Source organism: Lissotriton vulgaris, chromosome 9 (genome assembly GCF_964263255.1).
Source record: "Lissotriton vulgaris chromosome 9, aLisVul1.2, whole genome shotgun sequence".
Taxonomy (NCBI): domain Eukaryota; kingdom Metazoa; phylum Chordata; class Amphibia; order Caudata; family Salamandridae; genus Lissotriton; species Lissotriton vulgaris.
Genome location: NC_141697.1, coordinates 991,916,826 through 991,934,400, shown reverse-complemented (window position 1 = coordinate 991,934,400; position 17,575 = coordinate 991,916,826).

Genomic DNA, 17,575 nt, shown 5'->3' with positions numbered 1-17,575 from the left:
AGCATGCTATTAGTGGTTCCACGGATCCACAGAGCAAGGATGGGAGGACGGTCCTTTAGACACCTGGCCAGTAAAGACTGGAATGACCTGCCCATCGAATGGAGGATGGAACCGTCTGAAGCAAGGTTCAGACAGAGGTTGAAAACCCATCTTTTCCCCAAGACATAATCAGTTTAGTTTCCCCCTGGCCCTAGTGCTCCTCCTCCGTGAGCTATGCTGAAGAGATGATTAGTGGGATTTTCAGCGCGGGGACGCACTGTTCCTTGTGCAACCATGCGCTTAACAAATGTCATTAATAATAATAATAATACTGTCTCCTGGTGAAGCTCCCATTCGTGGGTGGTGACCGTTCTGCTGAGCGCGTCCGCGAGGACGTTTTCTGTCCCCGGAACATGCACTGCTTGCAGATTTACATTGTGGTGAAGAGCCCATGTTCATAAATCCTGCGCCTCTTGAGACAGGAGAAGAGATCGTGTTCCCCCCTGCTTGTTGACGTAGTGCATGCTTGTTGTGTTGTCTGTTCGTATCAACACATTGGCATCCTGAATGATGGCACAAAACGCCTTGAGTGCAAGAAAAATGGCTCTCAGTTCTAAACGGTTGATGTGCCACCGTTTCTGCTGTGCAGTCCATTTGCCGCTGATCGTGAGGCCTTGTAGATGAGCCCCCCCATGTAGGCATTGCTGTAGGTGTCGATGAACGGTTTTGTGAGAACTGGCCTTTATAAGGCAGTCGTCCAGATATGGGAAAATTTGTATTCCCTCCAGCCGGAGGTGCGCAGCCACTGGAGCTAAAACTTTTGTAAATACCCTTGGGGCTGACCGCAGACCAAAAGGAAGGACCTTGAATTGGTAGTCCCTGCCAGCCACCCTGAAGCGAAGAAATTTCCTGTGGCGAGGTAGAATGGGAATGTGGAAATATGCATCCTGGAGATCTAAGGTGACCATGCAGTCTCCTGCTGCTAGAAGATGCAATATTTCCTGAAGCGACAACATCCGGAATGTTAACTTCCTTAGATATTTGTTCAAAGCCCGAAGATCGAGGATCGGGCACCATTCCCCGTTATTCTTTTTTATCAGGAAGAACCTGGAGTAAAACCCCATTCCTCTCATCTTCTGAGGGACGCTCTCTATCGCTCCTTTTCGTATCATCTCTTTGATTTGGATAAACAGCTCCTTTAGGTGAGCTGGAGGTGGTCCTTTTGGCGGAAAATTTGGAGGGAATTTTTCGAATTCTAGGGCATGGCCCCTGGCTACAATATCCAGGACCCATTTGTCTGTTGTTATAGACTGCCAGTTGGAGTAAAATTGTGATATTCTTCCGCCAAGTTTTTTGCGAGGGTGGAAAATCGGTAGTGGCAGGTAAAAAGTCTCATTGGCGTTTGTCCTTGCCACAGTAGTTTGTCTTACCCCTGCCCTGGGTGTAGGTTGATCTTTTCTGTCCGTAAGACTGGTAGCGCTGCGTCTGATAGCGCTGGTTATTTTGTCTGTATGTGGATTGTTGTTGGTATCCACCTCTATTGGAGGACGTCCCACGTCCTCTTGCCCCTCGAAAGGGCGGCTTGCGAAATTGCAGGGTGCCCAGGGATCTTGCCGTTTCTGTATCCTTTTTAATCGTTTGTAATGCTTCCTCAACCTTGGGACCAAATAAATATTCGCCATCGAATGGCATGTCTAAAACTCTGTTCTGAACTTCTTGCCTGAAAGAAGTTGAATGTAACCACCCTTGTCTGCGCAGGACAGCAGCTCCTGCTAACTGTCGAAAACCTGTAGATGCGACATCTACCGCTGAGTCGATAATCTCTTCAGAGGTTCTTTGGCCTTCTTGAAGAATTTGAAGTGCCTCAGTCTTGGATTGTTCAGGGAGGAGATCTATAAATGGCGCGATGTCAGACCACATTTGGCGGTTGTATCGCCCCAAAATGGCCAATGCGTTGGCAGCGCGAACAGTTGTTGCCGCCATGGTGGAAACACGCTTTCCAATTGAGTCTAGGCGTCTGCCATCCCTGTCCGGCGGCGCCGTAACTTCTGAGGATGGATTTCTGGCCCTCTTTTGGGCGGCCTGGACAATTACTGAGTCAAGTTTAGGTTGCCCAATCAGACATGCAGGTGATTTATCAGGAGCTTTATATTTTTTATCTATGCGTGGCAAGACCGGAGGAATGGAGGCCGGTGTTGACATTACTTTAATCCCTTCTTTCCAGATAAATTCTACGATGGGTATTGTCTTAACCTGTCGTCTGGGCTGTGTCCAAATGTATTCTGGACCATCTCATCCTCACTTTCAGAGTCTAAAAGTTGTTCTGGCACTTCCGAAGACACCTTTTGAGGTGAAATACGAAGGGGTGAAAGCTGCATTGCTGTTTCACACATTTGTGCCGATGCTTGCTTTGGTGTTAGAAACACCGTCGACTGAGACCAAACCTGTAGTGCCGTGCATGATGACAATTGCGTCGTCGTCGGAGGATTTCCTTCCGATGGTTTTGCCGTCGACGGGACACCCTTCGTCGACGGGACACTTTTCGTCGACGGGACACTCTTCGTCGACGGGACACCCTTCGTCGACGGGACACTCGTCGTCGATGGGGCACTCGTCGTCGATGGGGCACTCGTCGTCGACGGCACACTCTTCGTCGACGGCACACCGTCGACGACGGTGTTTTCTCCGTCGACGGGTCACTCTTCGCCGACTGTGTTACCTTCATAGACGGCGTGGAGCCCGTCGACGAGCTCGTCGACGATTTCTTTTTCATCGGCAGTAAAGCCTTCAGAGGCGTTGACGACGGACGTCGACGATACAGGCCTTACAGAGACAAATACCATAGTTGGAGACGACGTCGACGATGACATAACCATACTAGGTTTAGGAGAGGAAAAAGTTACCGTCGATGTCACTGTAGTCGTCGTTCTCGTCGACGAGGAGGAAGTGGACATCGTCGTCAGAGGAGATGGTGTCCTCTCAGATGATTGAGGAATCTTGATGGTTGTTCCTTTTTTAAGGGCAGAAGCGCTCTCCATGGCCTTGCTTGAGGGGACAGCCTTGGATGTTGAAGGCTTATCCAGTCCCCTAGAAGGTGGTTGTTTTTTGGTCACCTTTGCCTTAGGTGAAGACATTCCGTCAGGGGCAGGCCTCTTCCTAGAGGCTGTAGTTGAACCAGAGGCAATGCTGCCCACCTCAGAGGCAGGATTAGAAGAATCCTTTAGCCTCTTCAACCACAGAAGTAAACAGAAGTAAACAACCCTCTCTATCCCTGAGAGTCTTTTGAGGCATGGTCCTGCAGATCTTACAGTCAGAGGCCTGGTGATCTGGGTATAGGCAATAGATACACTTTTTATGTGGATCTTTCTCAAACAGCCGAAGCTTACCGCAACAATCACAGGCTATGAAGAGAGTCTTCTTAGAAGACATCCTTGAAAATAGTTGAAATTGAAGTAGAATGAAGAAAACTGAGCAGAGCTCAGGGAGACTCCCTTACACACGACGTGCGGTAGAAAATCTGAGAGCCTGAGCCTCTGGGGAGAACATTCTGGTGGGTGCTGGCGCCTGATTGGCTGTAGTTTGGACTATACAAAATGACTAGGATAGTCATAGATGTGGAAGTTTTTCTACTGTAGCTGAGGGCTACTTTACTTCCTGGTTTATTTCTATTGGTATTTACTGAATATTTATAGCATATTATTGCTTTTTTATGTACCGTGGGACTGCCACTCCGACGACGGGGAATGATTCAGGCATGTGAATCTATGAAAGACACCCCTAATACTGGAGAATACTACTTCCCTTTTGGTCTTATGTGAGATGCTCTGAGGATGTTATCACTGTTATTCGTGGGGCTATTGTGGGTCATCACACAGATCTTGTAAAAGCCTTGTTAGGCACATAGTAGCTGAATTGTACAATGGGGTAACTGGCAAGCCTCTCACAGTGAACTTCAGGTTGAATGTTCATTGTGGATCTTGTGCACCAGAATCCTGCAGCCCGTGGTACTGACATTGTGACTATGCCAGTCCAAGAAACTGCTGCTGATGGCTAGTTTTGAAGACTTCTACACTTCAAACAGGCACTGCTCAGCCACACTAGAAATATTTGTTATGGACAACTTTGATGCCATTTCAAAGACCTATGGCTACCCGACCATAGATCTTTAGAATTACACAGTCTTTACCATTTCTTCATACCTGGACTACACAGATCACTAGGTTAAGACCCACACAAGTGACTGTGCAGAACCTCCAGGTAGCGGGTGTTTGCAGCACAAACTCCAAAGTTCCTATTGAGAAATAAAAATGGCTAAACTGTTTAGAAAAAATTATGTCGTTGATCTGTGGGGCCAGGTATGAATTTGAATAGGGTTCTCATCTAGTTGGACCTAAAACTATTGATTCCGACACATAATTTTAGTATGCTGCTTGCTTAACTTAGCCGACATTGTAAAAGACTAGTCTTGTCCTGATCCCATTAGCCCCCAAATAACCATGACAAAATCATGTGGCCACTGAAATTTTGAAATGTTGTTTTGTAGGTGATAATTTCATACAAGGAGACCTATGCTGTGCAGCGGTGCTCGGGCTGTCGGCACCCTCGTTCCTGTGCCATGAGGACCTGGGGCGTAGCTGCAGGGTAAGAGTGGTGTTGCATGTGGTACACCCCCCTAATGTTTCCTCGGATAAGTTGTTGTGTTTAGGTGCATGCATTCGGGTATGGTTAGGTCTATGTCCGACTTCACAAGGGATTTTTACATATGCTACAAAAACACCCACCGGCTCTCTCTCTTTCTCAGTTTTGAAGGCCTTCAAGAATGTTGGTTATTTTACAAAAGATTGTAGGGCAGGGGGATTAAAACTACCTCTTAAAACGGGCCATAGGCGCGTTTGCATACTGGTGAAGGGAGGGGGGGGGGGGGCTGAGCTGACGTGTGCAAACACGCCCGTGGCTGTTTTAATTTGGTGGATTAAGTCCACTTGAATCCAGAGTGTCCAACTAGCCCCCAGGTATCTCCAGTTAGAGCCACAGAGCTGCGTTGCAGAGAGGTGTAAAAAGGGGCTTGGCCTGGACCACCTCTCTGCAAAGCAGCGCAGTGGTGCTTACTGGAAGCACCTCATGGACTACTTTGTCCCCAGGGGCCCTCAGGATTGAAGGGGAATTAATTCCCCAACTTAAAACGAGCCACAGGGCGTGTTAGCAAAAGTCACCTCAGGCCCCGCCCCCTCCCTTCACCACTGTGTAAATGCACCCTGTGACTGTTTACAAAAGATTGTAGGGCAGGGGGATTAAAACTACCTCTTAAAACGGGCCATAGGCGCGTTTGCATACTGGTGAAGGGAGGGGGGGGGGGGGCTGAGCTGACGTGTGCAAACACGCCCGTGGCTGTTTTAATTTGGTGGATTAAGTCCACTTGAATCCAGAGTGTCCAACTAGCCCCCAGGTATCTCCAGTTAGAGCCACAGAGCTGCGTTGCAGAGAGGTGTAAAAAGGGGCTTGGCCTGGACCACCTCTCTGCAAAGCAGCGCAGTGGTGCTTACTGGAAGCACCTCATGGACTACTTTGTCCCCAGGGGCCCTCAGGATTGAAGGGGAATTAATTCCCCAACTTAAAACGAGCCACAGGGCGTGTTAGCAAAAGTCACCTCAGGCCCCGCCCCCTCCCTTCACCACTGTGTAAATGCACCCTGTGACTGTTTTAAGTTGGGAGATTAAGTCCCCTTGTATCCTGAGGGTCCCTAGAGTCAAAGTAGCCCACTAGGTACCTCCAGTAAGCGCCACAGAGCTGCGTTGCAGAGAGATGTAAAAAGGGGCGGGCCTATGAACACCTCTCTGCAGCGCAGCTCCCTTGCGCATACTGGAGGTACCTGGTGGGGTAGTTGGCCCTCAGGGACCCTCAGTATGGAAGGGGAATTAATTCCCCAACTTACAACTCGCCAGGAGACGTGTTTGCACAATGGTGAAGGAAGGAGGCAGGGCCTGAGATGACATGTCTGCAAATATGCCCTGTGGCGGGTTTAAAGTTGGGGTCAACTAGCCCACTAGGTACCTCCAGTATGCACCAGAGCTGCGTTGCAGAGAGGTGTTCAGAGGCTCGAGACCCCCCCCCCCCCAGGTTATTTTTTTTTTCTAAAAAAAAAAACACTAGCACCAGGGGGTGGCGGTCCCTGACGCAGCGGGGGGGCAGTGAGCCCTCCGCAAATATCTTAAAGCCCCGGGATGGCGGTCCCTGGGGCTTGGGGGGGGGGCTTTGAGCCCCCCCACCCATGTATTTTCAAAGCCCCCGGGGGGGGGGGGGGGGGGGGGGGGGGTGGCGGTCCCCGGGGCTGTGAGCCCCCCGCACATATTTTAGAAAAGTCCCGGGGTGGTAGTCCCCTGGGCGGGAGCCCCTCTAGGACCCCCATTACATAAAAAATATTGCACCCGGGACTTGGCCCCCTGCGCTTATTTTTTTTTTTTACGGCCGGATCCGGGGATCCTCCACGGATTTTGCAGTTTAAAAAAAAATAAATACACATTTTTTTGGGGCCCTGGGTTTCCTTCTGGGACCCCCTAAGCAGGCCTAGGAGGTCAGAGTGTTTCTACCCTGCCCCCTTTTCGCGTATTTCATTTACTGTTTCCTTTTCGCGTATTTCTTTTACTGTTTTCTTGTGCCTCGGTTCTACCGAGGCACAAGATGGCTGCCAACACTTCCTGGTTTGGAGTGTTGACAGCCAATTACCATAAAGCTTATGATCGGGAGGGTACGCGGATCCTGCACGGCCATAGATATGTAACATTTTTTACTTTTGATTTTCTCAGCAACTACTGAACGGATTTACACCATTTAACAAAAAGGGATCTTTCTGAACCAAGATCTAATCTCTTTTGCCAAATTTGGTGTAATTCCGTTCAGCAGTTCGGGCTGTAGCCATGTCTAAAGTTTCCTATGGGAAATTGCATTGGGAAAACACGTTCTGGAACGCCCCTTTTTTCTTGGCCCCCGCTTGACAAATCACCCCGAAACTTTCAAGATAGGAGCGGACCGGAGCGCCCCACGAGTTTTGAAAATGTCGTGAAGATTTGTCAATCGGCGCCAAAGTTATTGGGAATAGAATGTTGCGAATTTCCTATGGAAAATATGTCCTAACTATAACTAGCTACTGGTGACCGCCAATAGGTTATATATATATATATATATATATATATATACACACACACACATATATATATATATATATATACACACACACACATATATACATATATATATATATATATATATATATATACATACACACACATATTTACACAGCTACAGATAAGCACACAGCTTTTGTATCTGATAGGTATCAAAGTGACAAGGCCTCCTTATAACTTATGAACAGTGAACAGAAGGTATGTCCTCCTCGCGTGGAGTGACCTTTCGCATAGGAGGATGAAACGCAAAGCTGTTTCGGCACCTCCAACAGAACAATGACACAAGTCAGTGACAGAGGAATTCTTATGCTACGCTCAAAGAAAACCCAATGGATATACCAAAACTTCACTAAGCATTTAGATTCTTCAGCCCGGCTTGCTTGAATCCAGTGGCAAATTGAGCAAGGGACTCACGTCTGAGCATACCCTGCCGGTCCAGGGAAGACATGGCTTGGCAGTTCGGGCTCGACTGTTCCCATGAGGCACAGGGTCAGACTGATTGAATATAGCCATGTCTGAACTGGGGTGGCAGAGTGGGCTAGGTTCTCCGTCCATCACTACCCCCTTTTGTACCGCTTTTGGCCGCCATAAGTGTGGCAGGGTATGCTCAGACGTGAGTCCCTTGCTCACTTTGCCACTGGATTCAAGCAAGCCGGGCTGAAGACGGCTGGAATGCCAGAAACCGGTCCTCGGAAGCTTGTTTCCGGTCCAGGGAAGACATGGCTTGGCAGTTCGGGCTGGACTGTTCCCATGAGGCACAGGGTCAGACTGATTTGCATATAGCCATGTCTGAACTGGGGTGGCAGAGTGGGCTAAAGAACGGTGATGGATTAAACCCAGATCTTTTGACTGGGTGTGACTGTTTGATTGATTCAGGTGCTCCGTCCATCACTACCCCCTTTTGTACCGCTCTAAAATATCCAAGCAGTGCATATGCTGGCAAAATTATATTTACATTTACTTTTAAATAAAGCAAAATCTAGATAGTGATTCGGTCAGCTTTGAACAGCACACTTGTTTGCGAACCAACTTACAGAGAGATGACCACGTATGCGAATTAATCTACGTGTGGATTGGATGGACAGTTATTTGAATCTACTTACGGATGGGATGGCCAGTTATGCGAATCTACATGCGGATAGGATGACCAGTTATGTTAATCTACATGCGGATGGGATGAGATGCCCACTTAAGGAGTGCAAGTGCGGTGCTGAATTATAACGAGGCCCTTCAATTAGTCCTATGTAAAGGCCACACACATTACTGTTTACTGTTATGTGATGTAGTTTTTCTGAACTGCCACATTAAACAATGTCCTGGCCTATTGGTGCTTCATAAGAGAACCCCTTAGGTCTGCACTGAAGACAGTGGAACCGGATGTGGCGTTCTTTGAACTCGCTAGCCAACCCCTGCGGACGCAGTATGTATGTGCACTGCGCCTCTCTTGTGAGCGTCAGTCTCGCGCCAGGTCACAGCTTTAGTAGCGGGCGTGCAGAATAGAAATTGCACACAGCATCCCATTTTGCGTATGGCCAGAATATACTGTGAATTTGCGCAAACGAACATTGCGCTTTTTTCCCGCCCTGCACTAAAGCGTCCGAATCATTCTTGAGTGGAAAACTCCGCTTTCCATATCCCTCGTGCTAGTACTTTAATACTGCAAGGAACCAAGCCGCTGCTGGCCTTCACAGTAATCACCAGTCTGTTCTCATTTTCCGGGTCTTAAGAGATTTGTTGGACAGAGTAAATACCCTTCACTCTACGTGACCCATCTGTTGTGTGCGACATGTCACAAGCAGAGCTACAGCAAGGTGCCTTTGCTTGTGACCATAGCAAAAAAATAACAAACAAGCACAGAAGCGAAATCAGTGGTGTGCGTGCACCACAGAGAAGCGGGGGCGGGAATCGAAACCAGTGGTGCACGCGCACCATAGGAGCGGGGGAGAGGGAGCCTGTTGTCTGTGCCGCGCTGATGCGCGTAACAGACACCGGTGGGACTGGGCGGAGCAAAGACAGGATGTAGTTTTTTTTAAAAAGCACGCTAAAGCCAATGGCTGCCGGCGAAAGCAAAACCACACGCACAAGCGCGTGGACAGCTGTCAGAACCCCGTACAAGAGGTCTCGCGCTGCGCGCGCAGTGCCGTGCTGTGCACGGCAACGCTAGGCACGAGACTTAAAAAAGATTTCCTTGCAACCTCAACTAGCCTTGCTGTTCCACTGAGACCCGAGCTTGTCATAATATATGAAGAACTACAAGGAACTACAACTGCCTTGTTCCCAGGAAGCAATCTGCAGAGAGCTGGTGGATGGTAAGATCAATGGCAACGTTTATGATGGGTGATCATGTGGGTGGGTCCAGCTGCCAAAAGAAGGGTTTTAAAATGACGACTGGATGCCTAAATTTGGCTTCCACAGCCTTCCAGAATCTTTTAGAATGGCTGTAAGGCAATACTGTCTTTCATCAGCATGTAATGGTCCTGTGCGGTCGAACTCTGGGACACTCTCACCCCCGACGTGACCTTCATCAACGAGACCACACACAGCCCCTCACCACCAACTTGGACCAGACAGAAGAGAACTTTAATGCCTAGATCACCAACACCACAGACCAAGTTGCACCAAACCAACCAAAACATACAGACCCACCAAACGAGCCAGCTGGTACACTCTGGAACTAAGTTGACGCGCAGATGCAAACTGGAAAGAAGATGTCTTACTAGCAGGAACAACACCGACTAACCCACCTTCAAAGCAGCTGTCAACAACTACCACCACAAACTCAAAGATGCAAAAAAGTAGGACCTGACCCACCAAACCGAGACCAGCAACCACTGAACCAAGGAACTCTTCACCATCGTCAAAAAGTTCAGCTACCCGTCAGCCACCGAAAACTCGACCCCCTTCGCACAGGAGCTCTGCGATACACTTACCAACCACTTCCTCAACAAGATAGCAATAATCTATAGAAACTTCGATTCCCAACTCTCCGACCTCCTCAACTTCTTATCGACCACCACCGCTGATACCCCCTCACCACATGGTAACTCAACAAACCGAACACAACCATCCTCATGAACTCTATCCACTCAGGAGCACCCACTGACCCATGCCCCCATCTACTCTTCAACCGCGGAAGAGACGAGATCAGCCACCCACTCACAACCATCCTTAACTCCTACATAACCACAGGCACCTTTCCCAATGCCTGGAAACACGCAGAAGTCAAACCCCTCCTCAAAAAACCCTCACAAGATCCCAGCGAGCTCCAGAATTACCGTCACATCTCCCTGCTCCTATTCCCTTCCAAAGTCCTGGAGAAGGTCATCAACCTCCAACTCATGTACAGCTAAACCCTTCCCAATCAGGTTTCAGAGCCAACCACAGCACCTAGACAGCCCTGATCGCTGCCACTGATGACATCCTCACCATACTTGACATAGAAGAATCAAACGCCCTGGTCCTTCTGGACATCTCCGTAGCCTTAGACACCGTCTCCCACCTGAAACTCTTCGAACGACTACACCAGATTGGAATTACAAACAATGCATTAAGATGGATGGATCCTTCCTCATGTAACACACCCAGAGAGTCTGCCTCCCATCCTTCATCTCTCAACCCAAACACACCATCTGCGGTGTACCCCAAGGATCATCCCAAGGATCATCCCAAAGTCCAACCCTCAGTCCAACTCTCTTCCACATCTGCATGACACCACTCGCAGACATCATCAGATCACATGGCAACATCATCTACGCCGACGATACCCAGCTCATCCTCTCACTCTCAGCGGACGCCACCTTGACAAAGACCAACTTTCACAAGTGGATGAAGAATATCTTAGCCTCGATGAAGGACAACTGCCTGAAGCTCAACACGGACAAAACTGAAGTTCTGATCTTCCCCAAACACACCACCCTCTGGAATGACTCCTGGTGGCCGGCAGAGCTTGGATCCACCCCATGCCCAAAACCTTGGCATCATCCTGGACAGCGAACTCTCAATGAAACATCAAGTCAACACTGTCTCGTCAGCCTACTTCCAGGCACATTGCATGCTCTGCAAAATCTTCCAGTGGCTTCCCATTAGCACCAGGAAAATGATGACACATGCCCTCACCACCAGTTGACTAGTCTACAGTAACGGACTCTATGTAGGTGCCACCACCAAACTCATGCAAAGACTCCAGATGATCCAGAACGCAGCTGCCAGACTGATCCTCAACCTGCCGAAGAGGACCCGTATCACCCAACACATGAAGGACCTCCACTGGGTCCCCGTCCAGAAGAGACATTTCAAGCTTCTGACCCATGCCTACAAAGCCCACCATGACCAAGGACCCATCTACTTGAATCACCACCTGCTTTTGCACCGACCTACCAGGAATCTCCCCTCACCTCGCCCATGAACAGATACCACATATCCTCCACTGCTGCTTCTCACCGCCAAAGCCTGTAACACCCTGCCCGTTCGCGCTGACCCACTTGAGGAAAGAACTCATGACCTAGACGAGCCGCGCTATACAAGTACCTGGCTGATTGATTGATACATGGAAGATGGACTCTAAGCATCAATTGAATACTACTGGAAATTGGCAGTAATTAACCCCAGGCGATCTCTATTCTCCCTAAACTTTGACTTAACCAAGATCCTTCTGAGACTGGCAGAAGGTGGTACTAGACCTTGCATAAGAAAGACCTTATTGATGTCCCAGGATTTTGCAGCTGCTCCAATGGGCGTGCCTGCCAAGATTGATTCCCCCAGAGGGCCCAGGAGAAGATGCCAAAACTTGTCTAACACATTTTATCACTTCCAAAACAATGCAAATGATGCACACTGAGCTGCCCTGCCACAGAAATATAAGGTAGCATTATTCACAGTTTCTGTTCCACCAAACAAGGCTTAAACTTACTTACAGCACCATAAGCGTTTTTCGACTGGTGATCTTTGCAAAGAAGGCCTATATGTCAACGTTACACTGGGCAATCATTTCTTTGCTTTTAATAAGGATGCTGAAGAGGCTGCACTGAATAGTTCTCATCTCTCTGGCTACATCCATGACTCTGGTTTCCTAGAGGGTTGTCTAAAAGAAGAACAAAGTTGCAAGATCTTGGGGCCAGAGACATTAAAACCAGATAATCCTTAATGGTGGGTTGCTATCTATAAAAGAAAAAAATACGTTTTCTGCTGAAGTTCCCACTGGAATCAAGAGTAGGAACCATCAAGTTGCTGCTAATGAGCAGACCATCTTAGGTGATGTTAGGACAAAGAGAGACCAAATTTCTCTGCTTCTGCTACCTCCCACCTTTTAGCATTGCACCAGTCACACTGCCTCTGTCCAGCCATTGCGGATGCCTTCTCTTTTGTAAGTAGACCGGTCAGTGGAATACAGTGTTAGATAAACAACACAAATGGTCTGACCCATATTGAAGTGGCTGTACCTATTAGGCCACAGTATTTTAGCCAGTGTGTCAAGGACCATGCCTAAAAGAGCACTATGGATTTCATGGAGAATACACTAGCAGCTTTATGGAAAACGGAAAAATGTGCTACCCGTGGCACTAAAGAGCACTTATTAGTATAATAGGTGGGCTACTATTGAATTAGCAGAGTGCGTATATGCAGAGTGATGGCACTATGAACGATTACACAGAGATCTGCCAGTGGAATTTTGGAAAAATGTGAAGTGCTATTTAAAAAAATCTCCCATCTATCAAACTGTGCAAGCTGGGCTTCGCCAAAAAGTCATGTGTGCTAACTGAATCATTATAGAAACGGTTAACTAAAACAGTAGGACATTCCAGGTATATTGTTTCGCCAATTTTTTTTTTCATTTTGATCCCCAGCTATGGGCAGAGGCCTACTAAGCAGAACACTGTCATATGGGCTCTTTTAGAAATGTGTGCCTTGGTTCGCCCAGTACAGCACCTGCTACTGCGCGACTGGCTTAACTGCTTGTCGGGCCGCAGGAAGACACTGGGGAATAATTTCAAATTAATATCTAGCTCATTTTAAGGCAACAGTGAAGTATAGTTCGTTCAGGAAAGGTGGAGTAGAATATTACCCCCATAATTCAAGGAAAATGCCATGCCGATTACCAAGATACACTGGTGTATGACAGCTCAGGCCACAACTCGCACAGTTAAATGTAGTTTACATCTTAATTTGAAGCTCAAAATTGGTGGTTCCAGCAAGTGGATTTTGTGGCACCCTGCTTGATGCTGCAAACAATAGAACTTATCATGGGTTCCATCACTTGGCATTCCTGTGCAAGGTTCAAGTTCTATGCGGACTCTTGAATTGGTCAATTTACCTGGAAAGGTGTTGTATGAGAAGCCTAATAAAGAAGCAGCTGAACCTTATCTCTGCATGCTGTGGGTGCTTTTCTTGGACTGACACTGGTGATGAGTGGATAAGCTTCTGGGCACTTCAACAGGTACACATACATAAAAGACTACCTGAAATTCATCTCAATTCCAGCTGCTGGCACTAAGAACTGCAGTACAACAAATCTTCGCAGGGCTTCTGGCATCTCTACTGAATTTACATCATGACCTCATGTTGTTTATTTTGTTTGTTAAAAGGGAAGGTTGTGGCATCCTACTTCTTCACACAAGTAGAGGAATCTGTCAGAGTAAAGTGTGCTAAACGTGCATCACAGAAATTTGCTAAGTGAGGCAACAGGCGCACTACAAAAACCTTCAGTGTGCTAAAACCCCAGGGTGAATGGGCTTGTCTCATTTTTTCCCCCATAGTTACCAGACTACTGTGCTATAATATGCCATGTAACCTTGGGGAGAACACAGTTCTCTCCGACGCACCCCTTCTCCCTTCCCCAGAAAGTGGTCTTTGTATCCTACAACATTTCGCCTAATGTTAATAGTGTTTGCATCTACATTATTGGGATGTCCATTGGGAGAACCTTCCACCTCCTCCAAGTTGACAATGTTCATGGCACAACATACTTTAAATGTATAATTTCCAACTAAGACCATCATTATGAGTAGTCTGGAGAAGGGTCTTGCACCTGATGAAATCCACAACTGCCGGGGTTGGAATTCATCAAGTGCAATACATAGCATCTAATAAAGGGTTTAGCAGATCTAGCAAAGCACACATTCTGGTAATTAAGGTGTCTATTCCCCTTTTAAATGGTGGTAATTTTGCCATGTCAATATTGTAAAAGGCATGCACATTTGATTACATCTTGTAATTACAAGGGTCAGGATTACCCTAACAAGGGTCAGAATTACCCAGGCCACTCGTAACAAAGGTCTAAATATCCAAGAGGTTCATAATGGTAAAATGTCCCAAGTCTGTTTTAAATAGTATTTAAATCTCACTTTTTAGGTCTCGCCTGTCGATGCGCATGCGCATCGAGCTTGCGAGACTATGGGGGCTTATCCACTCTTGAACCAACTTGCAAGGAATCGTGGCGATTCCTTGCAGTGCCCGTGACTTTTAAGCTCAATGCGCATGCGCATTGAGCTTAAAAGCGCGTGCACATCAGTTCCCTCCCTCCCCTTATCTCTCTTCACTCCGTCTTGTTTTACCCGCTCCGCCCCCTCCCCTGCCAGCCGTGTCGCATTTCTCCTCCCCTTATCTGCCTTCCCTCCGTCTGTTCCCTCTCCCCGCTCCGCCCCCTCCCCTGCCCGCTGTGTCGCATTTCATGCGGCCCACAAACACATTCTATGGGATTCTGGTCTCTGTGCTGCATTGTCTCATGCTGGGGGTCAATCCTGGTTACAGAGCACCGCTCAGCTGAAATGGATTTCAACTACAGGGAGTGTCACATGCAGCCTTTTACACCCCGAGCACTCGAAATCAATACGAAGCAAGCAAACCTCTAATACTGCCACATTGGGTTTAATATCTGGGCCTAAGCAACCGATCGAAGGGCTCGTCTTCGGAAGCCTCCTGCGAACAATACATTTTTACACACCAACAGACACGATCTATATATATGGTGCGAAGAAACCTCTCCCCAGGCTATGAAACACATTTTCTTTTAGAACTAACATTTCCCTGCCCCACTGTCGCAGGCTCCCCATGCCACGCTGACCTCTTTTTGTAACAAAAATGAAAACACCATCTATCACCTCCCGCAGCTCAGTGACTTCCCTGGGAGGAGCTTGGTTTCATTGGGAAAACATCTGTGGGTTTGTGACCTGACCAACTCTGACCTCTGCCTCTCTCACCCCACCCCATCCTCCAGCTCACAGGCCAGGGGGCATATTTACTGCACAGGCCCGAGCTGCAGGAGCGTGCTGGCTCCACTGGGTGGCGCCTACCAGCAGCCCCAAGGACAGCTACACGTGCCACCTCTGCTCGCTCGAGGTATGAAGAGGAGACATGTTTACTCCACTGGCCCTCACCCTCACTCACCCCTCACCCACCCTCAACCCCTCATCCCCACTCACCCTCACCCTCACTCACCCTCAACCCCTCACCCACCCTCAACCCCTCACCCCCCCTCACCCTCACTCACCCTCAACCCCTCACCCCCTCACCCACCCTCACCCTCAACCCCTCACCCTCACTCACCCTCAACCCCTCACCCTCAACCCCTCACTCACCCTCACTCTCACTCACCCTCAACCCCTCAGCCTCACCCTCACCCTCAAACCTTCAGCCTCACCCTCACTCACCCTCAACCCTCACCCTCACTCACTCACCCTCAACCCCTCACCCTCAACCCCTCACCCTCACTCACCCTCAACCCCTCACCCTCACTCACCCTCGACCCCTCCCCCTCACCCTCAGCCCCTCACCCTCACTCACCCTCAACCCCTCACCCTCAACCCCTCACCCTCACAACACATATTGTGTTACAATAGGTGTCACATTTGCGAAAGATAACAATATTGGCATTGTAAATAACAAAGCTATTAATTCGCTATTTTCAAAACAAGCACATAAATAAAAAATGTGTCCTTTACAATACCAATAGCTCAAACTTTCATAATGCGAGACCTATTGCATTGCTGTGCTTCTCTCCCCTGCTGCACTCTCCTGCTCTCTAGAGATGTGGCCTAACGACCAGAGCTGCCATCTAAGTCACGTAAATACAAAACATGTTGCATTCCAAATGCTATAGGTGTCACATTCGCAAAAGTTATAACTATTGGCATTGTAAATGACAAAGCCATCAATTTAGCAATTTTAAAAAGCAACAAATTAATAAAATATGTCATTTACAAGACCAATAACTCCAACTCTTCTAATGCGAGACCTATTGCATTTCCAATGCTTGTTTAACCAATATTACTGGCCTAGTGTACTGCAAAATGCACCATCTGTTACTAAAATCCCAAGCATCTAGAAGGCAGAGAAGCTGGCTACCCTGAGGTGCAGTTATTTCATTATTTCAGTACTGACCAGGCTTCTTCGCACAATATTCTGATCATTTCTGATTTAAGGTCTGCCTCTCAAGAATTACACAGGCATCAGTCGCCTATAGACCACAGAGCCATAGACGCACGTGGACAACAGAGGTGTATTGTACTGGCAAACACATGCTACGAGTTAACCTCTATTCACACACACGGGCTGAGTGGTCTCACAATAACCACTTATCAAGAACTGCTTTAAACATTCTATGGACAGGTGGGGGAAAGGATGTACCAACCATGGGTAGCTCTTTAATCTCATGTATGTGGCTTAAATCATCTCAAATAACGAGGGGTTATTATGAGGATGGGGTGTCTTGAACTGACACTAATGCTTCGCAGTGACAAACAGGCAGCCAAGAGATTTGTTTCATGAACTATATGCGTTTGTGGACGAGAGAAATACATAGAAGTCACAGATTTGTGAACAATAGATAAGTATTGTTGACCAAGCATAGTTGGCCATGATGTTCCTTTCACTAACTGTGGACACGTACATATAACAGAAGCTGCCTTTAATTAATAGGACAGCCCAAGTAGCAAGTCGTGGCCATCGCTAACTAGGGAAACATACATATGAAAATGAATTGATTTTTATCGAACAGGAACGTGCATGTATGGGTGTGCCCCGTGGTAACCAAGGACAAACATATGCACAAAAGAAGTATATTTTCTGGTCACATACCAGAGGACAAGTACCAGAAACAAATATCTGGCAAGGGAGGTAGAAAGTAGAGAAACAAGTGATGTCGCTATTTGAGTGCAGACATATGAAAAAGTGGACTGCAGAAAACCCACACTGTCCACGGTGACATGAATAGACAGGGGTCAACTCAAAATTAAAATCACTAATAATTATCAAACAAAATAAGGTAGCATGTCCTGCATTTTTACATTTAGAGGTAGCACAAAAGGAGTTGGTTCTTCAAAGGTTGTTCATCTCATTATTATAATGCCCCCCCCCCCCCAAGCCATTTGTTTGGTAAATTCTCAGTGGTGTGCCAGTTCAGAGAGAGCCAGCCGAGAGAG